The sequence below is a fragment of the Micromys minutus genome, assembly GCF_963924665.1.
Source record: "Micromys minutus genome assembly, chromosome: 3".
NCBI classification, from domain to species: domain Eukaryota; kingdom Metazoa; phylum Chordata; class Mammalia; order Rodentia; family Muridae; genus Micromys; species Micromys minutus.
This window is the reverse complement of record NC_137972.1, coordinates 10,296,719-10,303,699: the sequence shown is the minus strand read 5'-3', so window position 1 is coordinate 10,303,699 and position 6,981 is coordinate 10,296,719.

The following is a 6,981-nucleotide window of genomic DNA, read 5'->3' as shown; positions in this document are numbered from 1 at the left end:
TGATCTTATCTGCAGAATATCTCTAAGCTCAGATACCTAACCTTATCTAAAGGATGAGCTTGCACAAAGCTTCCTGCAAGCTCTGTTCTTCCTGCTGCATGATAATTAGATGCTGTGTTATGACCAGTCAGTCCTTTCTGTCTATAGTCAACCAACCAACCAACCAACCAACCAACCAACCAACCAACCAACCAACCAATCAATCAATCAATTAACCAAAATAAAACTTCTGAAGAAAATCATGTAGCCTGTGGCCAGATTACAGGCTCAGCTTTTTCTCTCTCAATTAGAACCTTCCCTGGCAGGTAGGTTCTTGGAATTCCTCTTCATGTAAATGAAGCATTTCTAGGCCTCCACCCTAGCCAATAAAGTTTACCCAAATTGGAAGTTCCCATCTCACTAAAGCTGATCTGTTGGTACTCATGAGGCCTGATGGCCAACAGTCCCTAGGGAGAGAAAAGGGCCATACCTTTTCTTAGTGTTTGGGATGGAACTTAAAGATATGGTACAACAGATTCTTGGACTTTGAAGTGAAGGAAGAGGTAGTTTTCAAATATTAACCCTAATGGCTATCATTTTTGTGTGGAGATATATGCTTTCGTGGTTGTGATTTATACCCTGGGATTGTTTTCTAGACTTCTGCCCCCTCACAGCATATCCACATCATGAGGATAACTGCCCATGCACTTCATTTTGCTCACCAGCGTTCATGGCTTCTTCCTAATTGTTCTGCTAATTTTCTTTCAGAAATGATGACAGTTCATTCCATTTCTCTATGCAGGGGTGCCTGATCTAGGTTATTCATGTGCTCCTTTGTGTACAGAAGCTCATTCTGCCCTGGCAGCCATGTCTCCAACCCCCACTGTCCACTGTGTTGCCTCTCTGTTGGTACTGCAGCCTCCTGCTTCGCCTTGCTGGGTTCCAGTTCCGTTTAAGTTGGTTTTCTAGACTCACCGAGTTTGAACATTCCCAAAGCAACTCAATACATTCCTTTCCCATAAAATATTCAGCGTACATTTCTTCGGCTTATAAATCAGTGAACAGAGCACCCACAGCTGCACTCTGGTTGTGTGTATTTTATCCTGCAAACAGACTGTGAGTGCGTAGAGATGAAGAACTGGATGGCTTATTTACCTTTGTGTCTTCTGAAAGAATAGGGCCAATTACAGATGTTAAACCAATGCTGGACTCAACTTCACCAAACATCAAGTGGTTCTTGCTTACTTCTCCTCAAGGATGCGCCATCTTCAAGCCAAATAGAGAAATCATGGAACAAGGTATATCTGACCAGAGCTTTCTGGAGGGAACTTCTGAAGAAAAAGTCTTTGTTGATGTTGTTCAGCAGTGAAAGAGAATAGCATCTTTCATGTAGCACTGCACAAAGAGCTCCCGACTCCTCTACAATCTACAGTCAAATATTTCCAGGATGGGGAAGCTGCCACTGACAACAATGGGTTCTCTTTTCTCGGCTGAGTTGATATTTTAATTATTTCTTCTATTTCTTTCTTTCTTAAGAATTTAAAGATTAAAAATTCCCATTCCTACTTCCCCACTCTCTTGCTGTGAGGGCAGTTCCCACTATATCCTAAAGTCTAATTTCTCAAGTGCACTTCCACTGCACCTTGGCCCGTGACTGACAGGCATGGGCATATCTGTGAACTCCCTCTCACTAGAGCTAAATCTGGCACGAATTGAACTCCTCACCTTTGAAACTGTCACCTTGTCACCATCTCACCATCCTTAAAGTAAGAAGCGTCCTGAAGACAAGTAGAATGGGGCATATTTCTGCCTATTTTCTAATGCTGCTCACACCAATCACATCTACATGAAGTCATGCTCCCGAAAAGCAACATTCTTCCTTTGGGTTTTCATCGCCCATGTACAGAGAAAACTAAGCAATCGAGCAGGTACGTTTAGATCTGTAGGAGAGAACTCATCCACAGGAAGAACTCACACTTAAGAGTCTGCGTCATTCTGGAACTTAGCACTTTTGTCTAAATGACTCCGGAAGAGACTTGGGGAGTGGGGACTAACGCAAATCGCTCTTACCTCCTGAGGTCATGGTCTCCAGTTTAGCTTAGGTTTGATATGTTTTGTGTCTTCCTTAAGGATCATTTGGTGGCTTATGTCAAACAATGACAATACAAGAAATGCAAAATCCTAACTGTAAAAGTATGTAGAGGAGATAAAATAGAAATACCTTTGTAACATCACTTGTGTGTGTGTGTGTGTGTGTGTGTGTGTTGTTGTTGTTGTTGTTGTTGTTAGTTATTTTTTTTTTTATTTTGTGACTTGATAGTTCACATTTTTAAAAAGAATTAACATTTGGTTTACTCTGTTATAAGCATCTTGCCTTTATCTAAGTACCATTGATTATGAAATAGCTATCAAATTCCTATGTTCTGGAATGATTGTAAATTATTTTATTTGTTTGCTTTTTTTTTCTCTGAGACAAGGTATTCCAGGTTGACTTCAAACTCGCTGTGTAGGCAAGGCTGACCTCAAACTCCTGATCCTCCTGCCCCCAAACCCTGGGACTATAGGTGTGAACCACCACACTCAATTCATCGTTGACTTGTAAGCCTCAGAGATCGACACAGATAATAATACTTGCATTTACCCAGTGACATGAATGGGATGGAACAAATTACCTGAGCAGACAGGGCAGTACCTCAGCGCCTCTTACCTCAGTGGGTATTGCCTTTTGCATATTCTTAAACAGTGAAACCATCCTCATTTCTGCCTTCTTCCACTCACTCATGTCTGAAGGGATCAGCACACTGTCACACCGCATCCCCTCAGCCCACCGAGTAGTCATGCTCACTCGACTCTGACCTATCTCTTCCTTGGATGCTCTCTTTCTGTCCTCATGGCCACCACCATGCTCCGGTCTTGCCTTCCTTGCCTTCGTTATCACAATGGATCTGCTTGCGGTCCTTGGTTCCTCTCTCCTCTCTTGCCTAGTAACCCTCCACGGCCAACAACTTGGTCTTCCTAGAGGGATAGCCCATCATTTTATTTCCTGCTGAACAAAACATGGATGCCTCATTGCAGTGATAATAAAATTCAAATTTCGTAGCGTGATATTCATGGTTATGATCTGAAACCAGCTATCAGTTAAGTGTTAAACTGCATGTAATACAATTTTCCTTCTGCTATAATTATAAGATTCTATAATAATAATTTTTTTCCGCATTACAGGTTTTCTCTCTTGCTTCTCACCGTAGGGCTCCACTCGCTATGCCTTCTGGCTATACTAGTTGTTTTCAAAATATGCGCCATACTCCCCTGCGTCTGTGGCTTGGGAACACCTGTTCATTTTGAGTGAAGTTCTTACTCATCCCACTTTCCTGAGCCCCAGATCAGATTTATTCTTTCTGAAAAAACCCAAATGACAATTTGTTGCAATTCTTCCAGTTGGAATTAAACTCTTCTTTGCTCTGTGTTATTTTAATGACTTTTATTCTATTTATATATCAACTGAGCTTAAAACGTATTGAAGTGCATATGGTTTTCTTCTGTGGGGATGGAATTGTCAGGTCAGAAGGAAGTTGCTTGGTTTGCGTCTCCCTCATCTCCTATTTACGTGGGTCATCTTTTCATGCACATCTTAGTGTTTGCTTCTCTTCCAACTTCAAGTTTTCACTGACCCCCCCATGTGTATGTTAGCTGTCCTCAAAAACATTTCTTGTAACATAAACTTCTCGTTAACGGTATACTACACACAACTGTTTAAAGTATTCCTTGCCAGACTATAATCGTCTAACTTGCTGTTATGCTCCCTGTAATTGGTTCAATGTTTAGCACACAAGAGTAAATATTTATCCAATGAATGAATGAATTTAATTCTGTTTTGTTCACTTCATAACTACAAAACCAAACCTTCTGCATTTGATGGACTGAGCACTCAGCAAATGCCTACACTCTAACGTAGCGCTATTCCTCTCTACACGATGGGGCTAGGTCCCAATAAACACATCAAAGTAAAAAAAATGATGTGAGTCTCAAACATGTTTATAACTGACAAACTTTAAGTTCCAGCAATTGTAAGACAGATCATTGCTAAGTCTAGGTTGTTTTGCATTCTTGACTTAAGATGTGGGTGGGTCCCGACAGACCAATTTTAAAGTATAAGAACCAAATGACAAAATGAATTAAAAGCACAGATATGAAAATAAATTTTTTGATGATTGAAAAAGTAGGGCATGAGCCCAGTTAGTCATAGGATATAAAAGACAGCATTCTATAAGGGGTCAAAGGTCCCAAAGGGTTGCTCCATTCCCCCCCCCCCGTTTCATACAATATGTTACTTAGGTAAACCTCTTTATTTTACTAATAAACTATTTTGTACCCACTGTTAGGAAAAGAATATGAACACAACAGAAGATGTTGTGACTCGGAAGCACCCAGATACAGAGAAAATGGTTAGAGAATATATCCATGGGGTGTCATTTCCAGAGCCCTGAGAGGCTCTTTTCATTTCTATTGCTTTCTAAGAACTCTTAGATTAAGAAAGTCTAAAAGATTGATTTTTTTTTTCTTCCAGAAACTTCAAATTATCAACAAGATCTTAGTGTATTTTATTTTGGAAACTGGAGTCTGAATTTTGTCATTATGGGTATCTTTTCCCAACACTGAAACAAAATAAAAGTGTTTGGGGCTGGAGAGATGGCTCAGTGGTACCTGCTGTGTAAGGAAGAGGACTTGGGTTCAGATTTCCAGCATACAGGTAAAAACCAGGCACACTGGCACTTGTTATAAGCCTTGTGCTCTGGTAGTGGGGACAGGCCATCTCTGAAGCCTTCTATCTAAGCCCCTAGCTTAACTGGTAGCCTAGAGTCTTGGTAATATAAGAACAGAAGGTTGGTTACTTAGGGGTCCATTGCTGTGACAAAACACCCTGATCAAAGCTCATTAGGTAGGGAAGGACCCATTTCCTTCATAGTTCTACACTACAGTTGCCCACCATCAAAACCAGTGAAAACCGGAACTCCTCCCGGGTAGAAGACTGGAGGCAGGAGCTGATGCGGAGGCCATGGAAAGGTGCTGCTACTGGATTGCTCCTCATGGCTTGTTCAGCCTGCTTTCTTATAGATGAAACCCAGGAACCGGCCCAGAGACACCACCACACACAATGAGCTGGGTCTTCCCCCTTAAATCAATAATTAAGAAAATGCCCTATAGGCTTGCCTATAGCCCAATCTTATGGAAGCATTTTTTTGTAAGTGAGCTTCCTCTTTTCAGAGACTTTTGTCTATATCAAATTGACAAACACTATCCAGCACAATTGACGCCTTGTCAAATGGACACACAAACACATCACTGCTAAGCCACAACCTTCCCTTTTTTTATTCATTCTAAGATTTCTCATTAAAAACCACCATTAACTTTAAAAGTCACACACTCTTTACACATTCAAACATTAAAATTCCAGTCTCTTTAAAATATCCAATCCCTTTAAAAATCCAAAATGTCTTTTAAAATTTCAAAATCTTTCAGCTATGGGCTCCTGTACAATTCAAGAGTAAGTCAAGTACTTTCTTCAACAGGGAAGAACCAGGGCACAGCCGCAATCTGAATAAAGCAAAACCAAAGGCCAACAGCATAAATCACTCAATGTCCAGTTGTCTGGACTTCATTCACAATCTTCTGGGTGCCTCCCGGAGGCCTGGGCCACTTCTCTGGCTCTTCCCTCTGTGGCACACACAGCTTGTCTTCTAGGCCCAGGCTGGCTCCACTCCAGTGCTGCTTCTGTCCTTGGTGGTCCCCCATGGTACTGGCATCTCTGAAACTGCTAGGGCCCTTTGTTACCATAGGGCTGTACTTTTAGCAACATCTTCTGCTGAGCTCTTTCCAGTGACTTCAGCCGTGCCACACAATGCTGAACATCAGGAGCTCTCCACGGCCCTTCACACTTTTGAAACCAGTACCACCTGCAAGACTTTTACACTACCAAGTTCAGCTTTGGCCATGTCTGGAACACACCAACCATGGGATGACTCTCAGGAAACCCTTTTCAGAAGATTTCATCTCAACCATGCTGGTCTCTTCTTTATCACCACTATCCTTTCAGCTCCATCTGACCAGCATGAGGTATGCCAAAGCAAAGGCTTCAGTTTAGAATGTCTGGTTTCTTGTTAACCACAGCAGAGTCTCCAGCTCCAGCTGACCAGAGCTACAGATTCTTTACACAGAAAGACCAGTAGAGCCTTTGCTTGCCTCTGAAATTTCACAAGCCATGATCTCTTCATTGCACTGTTCCAAACATTCTTATCTTCCAAGTTTCTACAGAATGGCTCACTGAGCTATAAATGGTCAATGACATTTCTAGCCCAAAGTTACAGTACCCTTCCATACTCCTTCCTAAAACAACATGGTTATGCCTGCCACATCAACACCCCATTTTGGGTACCAACTTCTCTTAGGGTTACTATTACTGTACCAAGACACAATGATCAAAGAATCATGGGGTAGAAATGATTAACTTGGCTTACACTTCTATATTGTGTTTCCTTGTAGAAGTGAAGACAGGAACTCAGGCAGGTCAAGAACCTGGAGACAGGAGCTGATGCAGAGGCCATGGGAGAATAGTGCTTACTAGTTAGTTACTCATAGCTTATTCAGCATGCTTTCTCATAAAACACAGGACTACCAGCAGAAGGATGGCACCATCCACAATAGGCTAAGCCTTCCCCCTTAAATCATTCATTAAGGAAATGTGTTATACGCTTGCCTACAGCCTAGTCTTATGGAAGCATTTTCTTAAGTGAGTATTCCTCCTTTCAGATGACTTTAGCTTGTGCTAAATTCAAGCAAACAAACACACAAACAAGCAAACAAAAACAAACACCTCTTCCAAAACCCTGTCCATCACAGCTGGTGAATAAACCTGTATAAAAAAATAAGGAATAGAGTATGATCCCCAAACATAACTGTAAAAACATGAATAGGCATCAAACACAAGATGGGAAGATAGAATAG